The 19,425-nt window shown below is 40.3% G+C and overlaps 1 long non-coding RNA gene across 1 annotated transcript; it reads left to right on the forward strand.

Annotated features, from left to right (window-relative positions):
* Positions 1-3,119: 3,119 nt before the first annotated feature.
* LOC121506486 lies at positions 3,120-6,478 on the forward strand. The gene is made up of 3 exons (XR_005991657.1): positions 3,120-3,411; positions 5,800-5,868; positions 6,292-6,478. It is a non-coding gene; the product is annotated as an uncharacterized LOC121506486 (long non-coding RNA).
* The last annotated feature ends 12,947 nt before the right edge of the window (positions 6,479-19,425 follow it).

Genomic DNA, 19,425 nt, shown 5'->3' on the forward strand with positions numbered 1-19,425 from the left:
AGGAGGAGGAGACTACATAGATACAACTCTCTGAAACATCACTTCAACATAAAGACACAAAAAACAGGATGTATATCCAATTGTAAGGTGTTTCATCATCCTGTCGTGTAGTTTTATTAGGATAAGGGCGGCTCCTTTTGCATGAATTGCTGCATTAATGTGATTAATGTGCTCAGGTATTCTGAAGCCAATATGAATAACTAATCAGAGCCTATTTTGATGCTATTCACTTCTTGGCCTCTTATCTAAAATGAAAATACAATTCATAAGGACTGAAAGTATTTTATATGTGTACCTAATATTTAGACCTTTACCTCACTGATGATTTCCACCTATAATGACTATATCCTGAGGCCCCTTGAAGCATGATTCCCCAGGTGACTGCCTTTTCCTGATGGTAAACCTGCCAATGTTTGCATACATTCAATGTAAAAACATCATGCACATAAAAATAGTCGTCTGAGCAGTCTCTTTATTTTTATCGCTTCCACTCTGAGCTGATCCTCTTAGTGAGTAAAGCTAAAGTGAGACTCCCCCATCCCCCTCCTCCTCTTTGGAGTGTCACTGATCAGCTCTAGAGACAACCCTTACCTCTGGAAGAGAGACAGCAGCTGAGCAGGTACAGGTGTGACCGGCTCTTTCTTCCCTATACTCTGTAATCACAGCCTTTTTTTTTCTCCCTGGTAAAATTAGGGGAGTAATGGGATGAAGTGCATGCAAGCCTCCTTGATGTGGGTGATTATTAGCCTAAACAGGTCTCTTAGGCGCTGCTTCCCTCATCTTCTTTATGACAGCTTTTCTCCTCTCTCCTGTAGTGAAAATGGGGAGTAATGGGAGTTAGAGCCTAGACCCTAACATGATGAGGGTTTACTCTTGTCCAAACAGGCCTCTAAACATGATTTTGTCTCTCTTGTCTTCTTCCTCATCACTGCTTTTCTCCTCTCTTCCCTGGGGAAAATTAGGGGAGTAACTGGAGGTAGAGTATTCAGAGTAACCCTGTGGGGATGTGTTTGAGCCACAACAAACCTCCCATCTTGCTGCTCACAACTTCTCTTCACTATTTCTTTGTGAAAGATGGGGGTAATGCAAGGTAGGGCATAAAGCCTAACCTGATGGGGGTGATGCCTTCCTCATCTTCTTTGTCACAGCTTTTCTCTTCGCTTCCTTTGTGAAAATGGGGGACTAATGGGAGGAAGACCATTGAACTTTAACCCAAAAAGACCAAACTCTAACCCAAACACCTCTCCCATCCCCCTTCTCTTGTCAATAGGCATCGATGGTTCTTGTTGGTTAGGTTTCGGGTCTTTTACATATTGAAGCTATGGCAGAATCAAGTTCAGTTGGTGCCTGAGAGCAAGCATGGAGGCAGGGTTCTGAGACCTTGCACCTGAGTGCTTCCCCCCTTTTGTTGGTGGCCTAACACCAAAATTCAAGACTTAGATGTGATTTTTGGGGGGGGGTCTAATGAAGAGGGTTATGTTCTTTGGGTTGTAATGGCAGCAAAAGGCCATGTGGAAGGTTATGTAACATTTCAGTGGTGAATAGGGGTATTATTGGGATTATGGATCTTGTCACTGAGCACTCATCCGATCAAACGATTATTTCAAACTCTCAAAAATTACAAAACCTCAACTCTACATATAGGAAGTGTTTGTGGTGTCTTTCTATGGTGTAGATTATGTGCGGGTGGAGTTTTCCTGCAGCTACAGTAGCAGCGGAGTCAGATTATGCTCTGTTAATGAGATTAAAGTTAATCTCATGATTCCTCTTGTTGAGCAGAGAGAAGAGTGAAAATCACAGCTAAAACTGGCTGAGAAAAGCAGACAACATGGACAACAAATACCATTTCAGTTAACATTTAATGACATTTAACCCTGGTTTAAACATTTTGCTAGTGATCTTATAGTCTCAGGCTTGAGACTCACACAGTATACTTAGTGACCACAGTTTTGCAGTGACTGCAATCACCTCTCAAAATAGCCTTTGAATTTTAAGAAAGACAGCAGTTTGCCCCAACTTCTTCCAAAAGTCTTTTACCATTCGTTCACTTGTTCTTTATTTTCAAGTCATATTTTCAGTGTTTCTATTCTCCTTGATGGCACTTTGATTTAAATAACCACAGGGGGCTCTGGATGCAAACAGCAACAAAAGATGAGAAGTAGAAACGTGCTGTCTGGCAGAAGATCTTACTAAACCACTGTTTTGGTTTCATGGATGAACTTCATTAAATGAAGGAGAAAAGCTGTTAAAAGAAGCCTTCCAGGGTAATGCTGCAAGCTACTTGAGATCGCTTTGTGGGCTGTTTTTAACAGCTTTTCCCCCTCATTATGAGAAATTCATCCATGACACCACACTCGTGGTGAAGCTGAACAGCATGTCTTGGTCCGACTTGAGAATGTCTAGTGGGGCCACACCACATTGAAGACAATACACTGACACACATTTGCTCTAATTTAACACTGTATTATTTTGTTACAGTGCAGATGTAGATAATGAGTGCAAATTTGGGGGAGTGTAGAGGTCAGATTTTTTGTATTTTCTCCTAAAATAAAGCAAATAATTCACTAAAGTTTACAGAAAAAGGACACAGTTATCAAAAACTTTTTAAAAAGTGATGCATTTGCTCCACAAATAAAGGAGATGTGTTGCAAAAATGCCGAGATGAATGCAGCATTTATTCACCAGGTCTAAGGTGGAAGCTGCTCAGTGTGTAGCTGATCTCTGATTGTGATGTCATGAAGCTGGAGCATCCTGTAGATAATCTGTGGTCTCTTGAGTGTTTTTAATCACTGAGCAGCTGTGTGTTAAGCTTGTTGTCTCCAGAGTCCCCTTTAATTCACTCCTCCATGAATCACAGTGACATCAGGATACTCTGAACCTGCGCTCATGGCTCTAAATGAACAGCATATGCATCGTTTCCATTCTTAAATCAGAGGAATTGCTCTGAAACTCATGTATTTTTTGTTTTAAGACTGCCTGTGGTTAGTAGGAGTAAATCAAACAGTGTGTGAAAAGTCCCAGGGCTGCTGACGTGTTAACGAGCTGCTGACAGGCAGCAACCGTCCAATTAAATTCATTAAATTCATTACAGCCTCTGAAGTGTCTGCTCCCCTCAGGAGCTCTGTGTCATGGAGACTCACTCAAGCTTTCTTCTTCATCGTACTTTCTTGTCCTTGTCATCATCCTTCACACTCAGATGGATACAGTGACCCGGGTTGACTCACTCATACCTGCAGGAATTAGCTGGTTTCCCAAGACTAGATAGTTTGGAGGCACAGTGGTCAAGGGGAGAAAAGGGACTAAATATCGAGAGCCCCGTTGGAGTATGGAGACCTTAACGTGGACCTGTTGCAACCACATGATCCAGAATGTCCATTGGGGGACAGGTAGGGGGGGACAGCTATAAAGGAGGTTAGTACTTTAAAGCTCTGAATGGACCTGATTTTTACATCAGTTTAAATGATTTACCTGTGTGTGGAGGTGACCAAGCACTCAGTCCTCCAGGCCTCCTGGCGTCTAACGTCATCTAGCCAGATAAAGGGAGACAAGCATCTTGTACTGGGCTAAGAGACTAGCTGAGCCCCTTTAACATATTAAAAAAATCTTTATTTTGTCACAAACATGCTTTTAATTGAAACAACTATGTTCTATCAACTGAATAAACCTTGTGAGGGGAGCGACTGAGGTATGATGAGCTGATCATGAATGCTACGAAACCGCTGTTTGCTACTAGTCATGGTAGCTAGCTCCCGTTTGAGTGCCAGTTTCCTTTCCATCTGTTATGGTTATTTAATCCACATTTGGAAAGCCAAACTGTTACCAGATAAAGAGCCAAACAACCAGCTCTAATGAGCTGAGCTACGTGATCTAGATCTCTAAAGAGAGTTGGATTTCCTGTCACAACTATTGAGACTGGAGGTTGTTGAGATGAACCACAGCTGAGGAAACATGGCTAAGATCAGAGTTTAATGTGCTGAACCATGACAAAACTGTACTGAACCAAACCAGACCGCTTTGTAAAACCAGACCATACAGTTGTGGCTCATCCGGGCTTTAGGCAGAGCCTTTTTAAGAAATCCTGCCTGCTGCCATTTCTCTGTGACATTTTAAAACTTCACAACATTAAGGACATAAAAGTAGCTTAAGAATTAAGACTGTTTACATTTTCACACTTTAAATGATTCGAATAGCTGTAAAAAGCTCAAAACAGGCGATAAGGTGTAAACTTTGTTTTTTTTCTATAAAGACTTCAAGAAATTAAAACATTGAAATAAGAAAACCAGATTTGTTTCCCCTCAAAATGGAGTAAAACAGAGTTAGATTTCAGTTAACCAACCATAAAGAGCTCATCATTAAGGAACACACATGCAAAAAAAGAGACTAGAATGATATGAACACATCTATTTTGGCTTAGGCCTTCCATATGTTAGACTTTTTCAGGTTTTTTTCTCCCAGGCATATCATCATGAACCACTGAAAACAGCTCTGTGACCTACTTTTGGGTCCTGACCCACCAGTTGAGAACCACTGCTTTAGAGTACATAAGCCAAATGTGGCTAGCTGTTAGCTACTCCATACATTTATGACTAAACAAGCTAAATGTGGCTACCTGTTAGCTACTTCATACATTTATGACTAAACAAGCTAAATGTGGCTACCTGTTAGCTACTTCATACATTTATGACTAAACAAGCTAAATGTGGCTACCTGTTGGCTACTTCATACATTTATGACTAAACAAGCTAAATGTGGCTACCTGTTGGCTACTTCATATATTTATGACCAAACAAGCTAAATGTGGCTAGCTGTTAGCTACTTCATACATTTATGACCAAACAAGCTAAATGTGGCTACCTGTTAGCTACTTCATATATTTATGACCAAACAAGCTAAATGTGGCTAGCTGTTAGCTACTTCATATATTTATGACCAAACAAGCTAAATGTGGCTAGCTGTTAGCTACTTCATACATTCATGACTAAACAAGCTAAATGTGGCTAGCTGTTGGCTACTTCATACATTAATGACCAAACAAGCTAAATGTGGCTAGCTGTTGGCTACTTCATACATTAATGACCAAACAAGCAAAATGTGACAAGCTGTTAGCTACCTGCTACATCTTGTTATGCGTAAACAAGCTAAATCTGGCTAGTTGTTGGCTACTTGCTACATTTTATGATGAAAAAACAAATTCAAACTAAATATGGCTAACTGTTAGCGGCTGCTTCATCTATTCATGAGTCAACAAAGTAATTAATAGCAATTAGCTACAAGTTACATCTACTGATGAGTAAAAAAGCTAAACATGGCTAGATGACAGCTATCTGCTACAGACATTGATGAGGAAACAAGTCTACAAGCTAAATGTTGCGTACAATTAGCTTTCTACATCCACTGAAGATGAGCAAGACAAATTTCGCTAGCTGTTAGCTGCCTTACACAGGCTGGAATGGCCTAGGCAGAAATCATGAGGTTAACTGACTTTGAAGGATAAAATATCTCTTATAAGTCCTTATTATTAATTAAAGTTTCATTGTTTTAGGCCTTTAGTGATTCTAATGCTTAATTTTTTGTCCTTTTAACTCAAATGTGATAGCATTTACAGACAAATATCACTTATGTTGCAGATTAAAGAAGAAAAAGTTTAAGATTCACAACTTTACAGCAAAATGAGACCAGAAAAGATTGCATGAGCCTTGTCCTAAAATATTCTTGTATTTCAATAACAGAAAATGGGAATTGCTATGACTGTGATTCAAAGTAGCCATGACTGACTTGAATGTTTTTCTGTATTGTAAGTTTACATTGAGCTGCAGAGGAAGAGTGCCCCTGCACATTCAAGTAACATTGCTGCCCTCTGGTGGTCAGGTGGGTTAAAAACATTATAATTCTATTTTAAGTGAAACATTGACAGAAATGTTGAACCTTCTACTGCCCCAAAATGTGTCATCTTTCTAAAGTATGTTACTGAATGGCTGAATTGTTTTTTGTGCTTGGAGGAGTAAATAAACAGAGTGTTTTGTTTCTGGTGCTCCAGGAATACAAGTTGTGTGTTTTTGTGTATTAATGAGTAATGCAAGCCTATGCACCCTGCACACTTCAGTGTTTTAATATATTTCTAGCATACAAATTAAACAACACAATACATTTTCTTTTACAGCAAATGACAGATATTATATACAATTTTTAAAGAAAGCAAATCATGCATGGACATGGACATGGTCTTATACACCAGTCTCCTCCTGAAAACCATCAGAAACATCTCATCTCCTTTCTGTTTCTGTCTTTCAGCATTAAACGGAGTGACTCTAGCAGTAAAGCAGATTTAAAAGCTGAAGAAATTCACAGAAACAGGCCTAACATGGATGGAAACAAAGATGAATATCCTCACTGTGAAGAGGCTCCAAAGACGACGTTCCTGGGATGGAAAAGAGCAGAAGTCTAAGAAATGTCATGTATTTAACACGTGGATGGAAGAAAGAGGATTTTTTGTTTGTTTTTGCCGTCGTCTGTAGCTCAGCTGGGTTGAGCATGTTTAATCTCTGCTGCACCTTTCTAAAAATACCTCTGTATTTTTAATAACTCGTCTCTTTTGCTTCTTTTTTAAGACCACGCTGCAGATTTATTGGGACCTCCAGCCCCCTACCTTTGCTGACTCACTGCTGGGTAAAGTCGTGCTCTGTTCAGCAGAAGTAATGAGTCTCCTCCTGGAGATAGTAGCTGTCTGAAAGCGTGGGAAGTTGGATCTTATTAGATGTTGCATGGTAGCTTGGCCACACATATGAGGGGAGAACAAGAGAATAAATATAATAAGAATAAGCAGATGTTTATGGATGAAGGTATTTTTTAGATTTCGTGAGTTTAGCTGCAAAATTCTGCATCCAACAATTCCCATCATGCACCTCAACAGCTACTTTTTATTAAAACATCTTCGTTTTCCTAGAGAATTTGAAATATACAGTGGCCGAGAGAATCAACTGAATTGGGTTCTGGTGTTGGGATTATAAACTGTATTTGTGCTACTTTTAACCACTTTTTACATCAATATTGCCACTTTTTTCCAAATCTAACTATTTTTTTGCCACTTCATTTTTTTTGCCATGTCTTACCCTTTTTTACCCACCTTTGTCCTTTTGTCACTTTTTTTTTGCCAATTTTAACCCATTTTTGCCACTTCAAAAAGATATATTTTTTTGACCTGTTTAACCCAATCCACCTTTTTGCCAACTTTCATCCTTTTGACACATCTTCTGCCATTTATAAACTATTTTTTTGCCACTTTTTTAACCTCTCTTGCCACTTAAACAATTTTCTTGCCACTTTTTAAAAAAAACATTTGTTGTCACTTTTGATACATTTTTAATTTTTTTGCCCACTTTCATCCTTTTGTTTCCACTTGTTTTTTTCCTTTTTGCCAAATTTTACCACTTTTTTTTGTCACATTTAATGCATTTTTAATTTTTTTGCCCACTTCCATCCTTTTTTTTTTCAAATTTTACCTCTTTTTTGTCACATTTAACCAATTTTTGCCCCTTTTTATTGCCAACATTCACCCCTTTTTGCCACTTCTTTTGCAATTTATAACCTATTTTTTCCCACTTTTTGATCTATTTTGCATTCAACCCTTTTTGCCATTTTTTTAAAATGTATATTTTTGCCACATATAACCCATTTTTCCCAATTTTGCCCACTTTCATCCTTTTTTTTACCTCTTCCTTTTGCCACCTATATCCCATGTTTGCAGCTTTTTGACATTTTTTGCCAATTCTAACCCCTGTAGTCACTTTCTTGCCCCATTTTTGCCACTTTTTTGCCACTTTTGGCCAATTTTCGATGTTTTTAGCCATTTTCTTAAAGCTCTCCCCTTTTTCCCCTCTTATCAGTGGCCATGGCTCCACAGGCTCCTGCCCCGTCTCTCAGGTATCCTCCCAGCTGGCTGCAGGTATTTTAGAAATGTTCAGCCTACATTTTTTCCTATAGGTGACGAGGAACCTGGGGGCTTTGCCTCAAGGATGAGCAGGGGAGATTTAAGGTCAAAGGTCAAGGTCACTGGGCCTCATATTCACTCAAAGCTTTTGCATAAAATATCTGAAGAACCCTTTGAGGAACTCCTGTCAAACTTTGTACACATGTCCACTGTGATTCAAGGATGAGTTGGTGGGACTTTGGAGGTCAAAGGTCACTGTGACCTCAAATCACACTACCACAGATCCAGCCCAGCTCTTTTCCTTGACCCCTGCCACTGATACACCTCGATAGTCCTGGTTTTTAAGAGTTATGTCTCTGGTTTATTGATGAGAGTAAGAGCAGAGGAGAAGACCTGATATGTTTGACAAAGAAGCTGAGGCAGAGTGGACTGAGTTCATGATGACACATCACGCCTGATTGTGGGATAATAATAAAGAGCCGTGAACTCGTTCTGCTCTCGTGCAGCAGCAGGAGATGGAGGAATGTCGCAGTCAGCAGTTTTCTCCGTCAGAGAACAGCGAGAACGTAAAGAACAAGGGAAAATGGGGACGAGATAATCGTTTAATCCCACCCTCTCTCTGCCTTTCTCCCTCTCTGTGAGACTCAGCCGAGCCACTGTGACGGTACTTTTCCGTCATCGGTGACATCTGTAGGACACTGCTTCCTCCTGATATATGATCTCCTGCCTGGCTCTTGTTACTCATGCTGTGTGTGCATGTGTGCATGTTCCATGTTGTGCATGGAAATGTTTTGTTGCCACTAATAACAGCGACATGCTGGTGAAGGATGCTGCAGGATCTGCACTCCTGGGATCACAATGACACTGCAGCGTGTCCTCTGTTAGGAGAGATGAACAGAGCACATCTTTTTCCTCTCTCACAAACATCTGCTCTGCATTTTTGTCCTTTGAGATGTAAATATGTCACAGAAAGGCCATTCTTCTGTCCATAAAGGCTGATTATCACAATAATAATCTCTTAGAGGGATGCTGTCTCTCTAAGAAGGCATGCTAAGAATGTCTGCTCAGTCTAAAGTTGAAGGTGAGCACTCAGAGGACACTCCAATTGCCGCAGTCCTCATTTCCTGGTTCACGGCTCAGGTGATCTACAAGGGGGCGGAGCTTACTGCAGAGGGAAAACTGCAACGCTACAAGAACGTGTGAAACCTCCAGAGGTCAGTGTCGTTTCAGTCCCACGTGAAAGGAGCAGAAACGGGACGGGTGCAGGTGTAGCGGCAGGGATGTGGTCACGAGGAGGAAGTAGTAGTAGTAGTAAAGGGGGGGTGGAGAAAGACCGGAAGAGCTGCAGCGCTCTGCAGGGACAAGGTGACTCCTCTGCAGGCAGGACGGGCTGTTCAGAAAGGAGCAAAGTCCTCAGTCATCTGCAGAGTCACAGGAGAAGAGGAAAAGTTCATTAAATACGAGCAGAGTGAAAACACTGATTGAACTTTTTAATGAGGGAAAAGTTCTGAAATGTCCTCACAGTGTAAAAGTTAGAAGCATTCCCCTGGAGGATGTTCATGCTGTAACCTTTAAGGGGTCACTCAAGGGCATCACTCACACCTAAGATAGAATCTCAAAAACCTTCTAAATATACTGCAGAAATCCTCATTTACTCTGCTCACTTCTGCAGGTTAGATACATACAGAGGAAGGAAACTGCCTGGGGCCTCAGCTACAAGAGCCTGAGGCCCACAGCTGCTGCAGAATCCACAACCTCTGTTTCTGAATGCTTCTTAATCAGATGTTTCCACCTCAGTATGTGACTGTTATTATTTATGTGAATAAACAGATGATACCTCTTAGTGTCCAACACAAGAGAGTGATCATCATCATGGATGAATAGAAACCTGATCAAAACTATTTTTGCTATTAGAATGTTCCTTTGTCCAATCAAAATTCTAAAATAGTTGCCCCACAATTTAAAATGTTAATCAAAACAGAATGCAATGATATTCAGATCTCATAAACCCTAATTTAATTTCTAAATTGCCCGTCTCGGCCCCTGGAGCTTTATTTTGAAATGCTCCTTCACCATCAGGACGTTTTACTCTTCCTCAGCTGAACTAGAGTGAATCCAAAAGCTTCTATTACTCAGTTTGAATCTATCCATGCACCTACAGATGTACAACTAAAATGCCAAAAAAGTTGGGACACACTGTAAAATGTAAATCAAAAAAGAATGCAATGATTTTCAAATCCCATAAACCCATATTTTGTTTCCAAATTGCCCGTCTCAGCCCTTGGAGCTTTATTTTGAAATGCTTCACAGGAAGTGACGCTCTTCCTCAGCTGAACGAGAGTGAATCAAAAAGCTTATATTATTAGATTTGAATCAATTCATGCACTTATGGATGTAATTCTCCATTTCCAAAATAGTTGGGACAATGATTTTTCAGATGCTGAAACTGGGACACTTTACCATTTATAAAGAATATTTTGAATACGATGGCAGCAACATACACTATATTGCCAAAAGTATTCGCTCACCTGCCTGGACTAGCATATGAACTTAATTGACATCCCACTCTTAATCCACAGGGTTTAATATGATGTCGGTCCACCCTTTGCAGCTATAACAGCTTCATCTCTTCTGGGAAGGCTTTCCACAAGGTTTAGGAGTGTGTTTAAGGGAATTTTTCACCAGTCTTCCAGAAGCACATTTGTGAGGTCACACACTGATGTTGGACGAGAAGGCCTGGCTCTCAGTCTCCACTCTAATTCATCCCAAAGGTGTTCTATGGGGTTGAGGTCAGGACTCTGTGCAGGCCAGTCAAGTTCATCCACACCAAACTCTCTCATCCATGTCTTCATGGACCTTGCTTTGTGGACTGGTGCACAGTCATGTTGAAACAGGAAGGGGCCATCCCCAAACTGTTCCCACAAAGTGGGGAGCATGGAATTGTCCAAAATCTCTAAATCCACCAAACTTTACACTTGGCACAATGCAGTCAGACAAGTACTGTTCTCCTGGCAACCGCCAAACCCAGACTGGTCCATCAGATCGCACGATACAGAGCGCGATTCGTCACTCAAGAGAATGCGTCTCCACTGCTCTAGAGTCCAGTGGTGGCGTGCTTTGCACCACTTCAACCGGCGCTTCGCATTGCACTTGGTGATGTGTGGCTTGGATGCAGCTGCTCGGCCATGGAAACCCATTCCATGAAGCACTCTACACACTGTTCTTGAGCTAATCTGAAGGCCACATGAGGTTTGGAGGTCTGTAGAGAGTGACTCTGCAGTTGTTGACCTCTGCGCACTATGCGCCTCAGCATCCGCTGACCCCGCTCCATCATTCTACGTGGCCTACCACTTGGTGGCTGAGTTGCTGTTGTTCCCAATCGCTTCCACTTTGTTATAATACCACTGACAGTTGACTGTGGAGTATTTTAGGAGCGAGGAAATTTCACCACTGGACTTGTTGCACAGGTGGCATCCTATCACAGTACCACGCTGAAATTCACTGAGCTCCTGAGAGCGAGCCATTCTTTCACAAATGTTTGTAGAAACAGTCTGCATGCCTAGGTGCTTGATTTTATACACCTGTGGCCATGGAAGTGATCGGAACACCTGATTTCAATTATTTAGATGGGTGAGTGAATACCTTTAGCAATATAGTGTACCTCAAAAAAGTAGGGACAGAGCCACAAAAGGCTGAAAAAGCAAGTTGTTCTAATGAAAAACAGCTGGATGAGCATTTTGCAACCAATTAGGTTAATAAGCAACAGGTCAGTAACATGACTGGGTATAAAAGGAGGATTTTAGAGAGGCAGAGTCTCTTAGAAGTAAAAAATGGTCCAAGGTTCACCAATCATCTGAAAAACTATTTAAGCATTTTAAGTCCATGATATCATCAAAAGATTCAAGGAATCTGGAGAAATCTCTGTAACCTATAGGGACAATGCTGAAGGTCGTGATCTTCGGGCCCTCAGGGGCCACTGCATTAATGCAGTTGGCCGTGTCATCCACAAATGAATATTTATCATGCAAAGAGAAAGTCACATGTGGACACAATCCAGAAAAAACGCCATCTTCTCAGGGCCAAAGCTCGCTTAAAATGGACTGAGGTGAATTTGGAAAACTGTTCTGTGGTTAGATGAATCAAAAATTGAGATTCTTTTTGGAAACCCCAGACGCCGTGTCCTGCGGTCTAAAGAGGAGACGGACCATCTAGTTTGTTATCCTGGCTCTGCTCTAAAGCCTGCATCTCTGACGATATGGAGTTGCATTAGTGCCTATGGTGTGGGCAGCTTACACATCTGGAAAGGAACTATCAATGCTGAACAGTAGACAGAGGTTTAAGAGCAACATATGCTCCAACCAGACAACGTCTCTTTCAGGGAAGACCTTGACTATTTCAGCAACAATGCTAAACCACATCACAACAGCATGGCTTCACAGTAGAAGAGTCTGTTGCCCCAACTTTTATGGAATAGTTCCATTCTTGATTCATTATTGATTGATTACTCATTCATTTAGGAGAAACAGACGGCTTACATCTCTTGCAGAAATATCTTGTGATGTCATCATTAATGGGAAGTCCTCTTCATCAGGAGTTCCCACCAATCCCAGCTGTTCTGCTCAGAGTCAGAGATAATGGCCATATGCTGATGGGAACGCATAAATGTTAAAAGTGCATCCTCTAGATCTATTTTTATATCAGGCGTCAGTGTCGATCATGCATACAGGATCAAACAGAGCTGTTCTTAGAGCAGTGATGCAGAGGTCTGATGAAAGTCATGCATTCTTTACAGACAAAGACAATAACTGAAAATGCATCTTAAATGAATTTTGGCGCCACATCAGAAGAAAATAGCACAAACTAAATGTATATTACACACATCACTGGAACTATCAGAGCTGCAGACTTTAAACGTGACGTATCTGATGACTGATTCAACCACAGGTGAGAGCAGACAGGTGAAGGGCAGGCCAGAGCCAGATTGTCCTGTCTAAAGACAGACTGTGTTGACACTGCTGCTGCTGACCAGTGATCTGTAAACGGCGGTTTGTTGTCGTCACAACAGAAGCTGGTGACGTTCTCCGCCGCTCTGATGTTCATACAACTCTGCTGTTGGTTAAACAGATGGAGAGAGACAGATAGTAGAGTTAGACTGGAGGACCCGACCATGCAGAGCCTGGGGCAGTAAATCAGAAACAGAACTAAAACCCCACTTCCAAAAAAGTTGGGGCGCTGTGTCAAATGTAAATCAAAGCAATGCAATGCAATGACTGTCAAATCTCATAAAGCCATATTTTATCCTCAATAGAACATAAACAACAACTGAGACATTTTACCATTTCATTAAAAATATTGGCTCATTTTGAATTTGATGGCGCCACATCTCAAAAAAGTAGGGACAATGCCATGTTAAGCATGACTTAACGGCAGTGGTGTCCAAAAAGAATTTCAAATTTTGATTCGTGTGACCACAGAACAGTTTTCCAAATTTGCCTCGGTCCATTTTCAACGAGCATTGGCCCAGAGAAGATGGTATTTTTTCTGTTCACATTTGGCTGCTTCTCTGCAGGATGCAGCTTTTTTAACTGGCATTTGTGGATGGCACAGCCAACTGTGTTGACAGACAATGATTCCTGGAGGTTTTCCCTTCTACTGTTGTTGTCGTTTTGCTGTCTTTATCTCTTGTTGGGTTCTGCTGCTTTGTCTTTCTGCATGTCAAAGCACTTTGTAAACCCTTGTTTTAAAAAGTGCTATATAAATAAAGTTATAAATATTACTAGTGCAGTGATTTCCAGCACATGATCTTGCCCATTTTTAATGCTTTAATGTTTTTAATGGGATATTCAAAGTCTTTATAATTTTTTTCTGTGGTCCCACAATTTGTAGATGCAAATTTTATCAGATTGCTAAATCTCTGCCCATCTCTACTGACCCAGTCATGATACTGACCTGTTGATTATTAACCTTATTAGTTGCAAAATACTCCTCCAGCTGTTTTTCCAAAAGAAACAGTTACTTTTCCAGCCTTTTGTTTGTCCCTACTTTTTTGAGATATGTTGCTGCCATCAAATTCATACATTCTTCATGAAATGGTAAAATCAATTCAACATGTGATATGTTTATTTTGAGATTTTAAAATGATTGTAGTAATTAACATTTCACACAGTGTCCCAACTTTTTTGGAAATGGAGCTCTACATCCATGAAGATGCATGGTTTGATTCAAATTGAATAATAGAAGCTTTTGGCTCCACTCTAGTAAGCTGAGGAAGAGCATGACTTCTTGTGGGTGAAGCATTTCACAGTAAAGCTCCAGGGGCCGAGACGGGCAATTCGTCAAGTTATTCAATAAAGTGCAGGAGGCTGTATGCTCTTAATAACAAAAGCTGAATCTAAGCCATGTTAAAATGTTAAACGTTGATGATTAAACACAATAAATCAACTTTTCTAACTGCGCACCAATCAGCTCCTGATAACTTTATTTTTTCTACTCTCTGATAAAATCTCGTCTGCACCCATCATGATAAACGTCGTTTAGTGCAGGAATGTATAAATGAGTGCTGCCGGACCCACTTGGACACCTCGGTGAGTCATTCTGCATAATTCCTCTCTTTATGGCTCCTCCACGCTCTGTTAATGGTTGTGTGATTTAATGACAGATCGACCCAGGACTGTAGGTGTGCTACTTTCACCTTGTGTTTGAAGGTCATCATGGCTTCAGACTCACAGAGTCTCTTTTGTCCCTCATGTTCGTCCTGAATGCCCCGGTCTGCTTTTCAGCAGGTTTTCATATGAGCTGCAGGAGTCTGCAGACACGCCGAGGAGTTTAAGAGACGCACAAGCCAAAGTTATGAAGTCAAGGTGAAGAATTAACTCCTCAGAGTTCCTTTGACTAGAAAAGCTCCCTACATTGTTTTTAAACTTTTAGAAATTTAAAAAAACAGTTAGAATTAAAGGCTTAATTAATCTTCAGACATCTGCAGGGATTATGTGAGCTGTATTCCTTTTTTATGTGCTAGAGAAATGCAAAAATCCTTCCAAAATGATGCACTGACCTCCAAAGACATGATAATAGCGACTTTTAAAACAAGATAGTGCAGTGTTTGTGAAACTGGGTGATCGTCTTCCTCGTCCTTTTCTGGAAAGTGTCACTTCCTCTGACTCATCAGCGGTCAAAGTTCAACGTGTTGCTGAAATTGGTGCTTTTAAAAAAAAACTTCAACCCTTTTTTTTTTTTTACTTATTGGACTTAAGAGTCAAAAAGTTCTGGAATATTCTCTTTATTTAAAGAACTTCAGTCCATTAGTGAGAGTAGATAGACGTAGATGTAGATGGACATAAGTATTCTGGGTTTGATCTGGCTTCATCTTATTTTTTTGCTTGGGCATGTAAACATCAAATCAGGATTTCTGAGACCAGAATGAGTTCTTATGCGGATTCTTAGGGACCTAGTTTTGCTACCTAGAGAACTGAACTGGGACTGATAGAAAATAATTTACTTTTTCCCAGTTTTTCCAAGACAGCCCCCTCAAGCTTCCCTCCTGTTGGATTTTGGCTTGCATGATGCCCCCACATAAAAACATTTTAAGAAAATATTTAATACCAACTTTATTGGGTTGAACATTTTAATCTACTTCATTCCTAGTCAAAGCAAATAATGAAACATTTTTAGGATTTAAACCAGAGCTATTCAATTACAAATTTAACTGGGCCAAATTCCAAATCAAGAATTGAAGCCAGGCTGGACATGTTTGGCGCCCAGTAAGCAGCTGGTAATGTCAAATTTCGAACAAATGCAGATCAATTTGGTGAAAAATATGTACTTTTTATTCATAGTTTCCCTTTTAAAGTTGGCAACGTGACAAAACACATGAAAAAGTGCATAAAAACACAACAACAGAGCTGTATTTGAACATAACCTCAGGTGGTAGAAATCTTCACTTGAATAATAATTTTAAAAAACATGGAATGAAAAAATAAAATGAAATTCTGTAAATAATCATTTTGGTCACATCTTACTCAAACATATCAAACTAAATTTGCACAGTTGTGGCTACAGTTGAAAAGGACATGTTTTATACTCGGTATCTTGGGGCTGCTTCTGTCAGCATCGCTAGCCACACTTCAAAACAACGCAGTGCATTTTAGGCAGGCTAGGCTACACTACATGGTCCTAAATACTGTGGGAAGTTATGAAAAACTGCAAAAAAGGTTGCCCTTTAAATCTGGTAGTTGGCTCTGGGCCTCATGTGGACGCTGATTAAATAGGCCTGATTCAAACCCTTTAAATGCCGGTTTAATTGCATTTCTTAATAGAAAACAACAAAGTAAGGTGTTTATTTATATCCAGGAATTCTGCTGATGCTGCGACAAATCAGAGGACACCCCAAAAGAGAGACTCACTCCACACTCAGAAGGAGAAATCCCCCGTTTGAGCTCCACTAAACCTCTAAATAGAGGTCTAACCCTCTTATTCCACATACTCTGCACAGTGACTTCCACATGAAGCAAACTCCAGATCAAGTTGCCCCCTTTCTATTTGATCTTTGCAATCACACACAGCCTATCTTTTTTTAATATTTATTTTTGGGCCTTTTGGGCCTTTATTAGGTAGGGAAGGACAATGGATAGACTCGGAAACAGGGACGAGAGAGGGGAGAGAAATCGGTAAAGGGCCACGGGCTGGATTCGAACTTGGGCCATCCACGAATCCAGGAATTCTGCTGATATTGCACCAAATCAGAGGACACCCCTAAAGAAAGACTCACTCCACACTCAGAAAGAGAAACCCCCGTTTCAACTCCACTAAACCTCTAAATAGAGTCTAACCCTCTTATTCCACATACTCTGTCTGCACAGTAATCCACACGTGAAGGACACTCCACATCAAGTTGCTCCCTTTCTATTTGATCTTTGCAATCACACACAAGGTATCTTTTTTTTTAACTATTTATTGATATATATATATATATATATATATATATATATATTTTTTTTTTTTTTTTTTTTTAGATAGGGGAGGACAGTGTATTCACTTGTAAACAGGGACGAGAGTAGGGAGAGACATGCGGCAAAGGGCCGCAGGCTGTATTCAAACCCGGGCCGCCCACGTAAATGGATTGCACCTTAAACCACTCGACCATCTGAGCACCCCCCCACACACACACACACAGTATCTTGGGTCAGTTTCAAAATACAACCCAATGCATGGACGATCAGGGGATTGCTAATATGACCTATTATTCAGGTCAATGCATTGAAAAAGTAGCTTGTATTTGATTTTATTCTTTGTTTAGCTTATTAAATTAACCATGTCTATTTACATTTGAGTTTAAAAATATAAATGTTGTTGTAAAAATGATCATGAAAGCTGTTGATATGTGTACAAAAGACCCAAATGCTCAGAAAACTTTCATTAATGCGTGGACGCTGCCTAGGAGAAATACTCCAGGTTACCAAGTTGGGTGGGGAACAACAGAATTTTACAGCAGATGTCACAACCCTGAGAGAAACTCTGAGATTGAGAAACCGCAGCAGCAATAACACAACAAGGACAGGATTTTTAAGGTACTGGTCATCAAACATCCCTCCTGCTAAAATCATAATCATCTGAGTTTGAGTAAGACTTGAGTGAGACGCTTTAAACCTCCCTTAGCGGAGGAGTTTCACTTTAAAAAACAAACTTGAACTGAGTCTTAGTGGTTGCATAAGATCTTTAGTGAGTCCATGAAACAGTAAATTGCTGCAGTTCAAAGCGCCGTAGTCTAATTCTGCAACATCAGGTTATCTTTGTGGTTCAAATATTAACCATCACATGAATTATTGGACTGAATGAGGCCTAAACTTTGTACTGGGGTTAGCAGCAGCTAAATATGAGTGAGATGAGGATTAATTTGTAACTAGTTTCGCAAGAGTGTATATTTCACCACAGCAGAGGTAAAGCAGGATGTGATATGTACGCAGCAGACGGGAGAACAATGAAACTTTAATAGGTGGGGTGTTAATTACACAGGAGCATGTGCATGAAGAAAACACACCAAGAACTTCACTTTGACTGCGCTCTTTGAGGCTTTTTAAAATTTTTGTCCTGCAGGAAAAGTAGCTGTACTCATGTTTACTTCCAACTCTTTCATATCTTGTATTCTCCTCTGTTTAATCCAAATATGCATATTGATCTCAGCTGTTGAAATCTAAGCAGCCCTATCTAATTCCCACCTTCGCTCCGTGGTGACATCATGTCCTGCACTCAGGGGATTGGGTAACTGAGTCCTAGAGTGAAAAACATTCACCTGATTGAGTGACTGCAGCAGAGTGACATAAATACAGAAAATAATTGACAGGAAAAAGGGGTTAAACACATTTGAATAAGCTCAGACGTGATCTTTGGTGTGTCGTTTTTATCATCTAACATTTGGTTTAATGTCGGTGCACATTATGAAGCTGCTTCATACAGTATGGGCAAAATCGAATCAATTTATTCTTAAGCCAGGGTGGAAATTTGCCTCAAAATTTTCTCAAGATATGTTGTTGACAAGCAAAGATTAAACTGAGGCCTAATCACTCTGACCACACTGCTGCTAGTGTGGAAGCCTGTCTACATGCATGAAATCTGGAAAAACTCTCCAATGGAAAAAATGGCAAAGTGGACAAAATCTGACAAATCATTGTATGTGGTGACCAAACAGTGGAAGAAATGGAGCAGGATGTCCTAATTGGACAGAAATTGTCCAGATGCCTGCTTTTGTTCCCCCTTAGAGAGACAATATTTGACTAAATGTCCACTAAGTGGAAAACATGTTGCAAAATGCCAGAATAAATGCAGTTTAAGTGGACAATAATTGTCAGTGTCCACCAAGAAGACAATATTTGGAACTCCCTTATTGGACAAATTAAACACAGTGCATTTAAGTGATCAGAATTTGAATAAATGTCCTGTAAGTGGACACAATTTGACACAGTGCCCAAACTGGTGCCCTCTTAATGGACAATATTTGACAAAATGCCCTCAGTGAACAAAATTTGGAGACAGGCTCTTTTACCAAACAGAATTTGTCCCAGTCCAATCATGGATGCCCATACCTGGACAAAATGTAGAAAAAGTGTCTTGTAGTTGGACAAAATTTGCAAAGTGTCCTCTAAGTGGACAAAATTTGACAGTGTTCGAATTGGCGTCCATTAAATGGACAATATTTGACAAAATGTCCTTAACGTGAACTAAATTTGGCCCTACCTTATTGGACAAATTTCCCTCTTTGTTTCCCTTAAAGTACATAAAATTTGACTGTATGTCCTCTAAGTGGACACAATTCTTCCCTCTTTGGTGTCTTGTAAGTGGACAAAATTTGACACAGTGTGCTCAAAGTGGACAAGATTTGGCAAAGTGCTCCCTTAGTGGACAAAATGTAACAAAGTGTTCTAATTGGTGCCCTATAAGTGGAGAATATTTGACAAAATGTCATCTAAGTGGACACAGTTTGGATACATGCTCCCTTACTGGAC

The sequence above is a fragment of the Cheilinus undulatus genome, linkage group 24 (genome assembly GCF_018320785.1).
Source record: "Cheilinus undulatus linkage group 24, ASM1832078v1, whole genome shotgun sequence".
Taxonomy (NCBI): domain Eukaryota; kingdom Metazoa; phylum Chordata; class Actinopteri; order Labriformes; family Labridae; genus Cheilinus; species Cheilinus undulatus.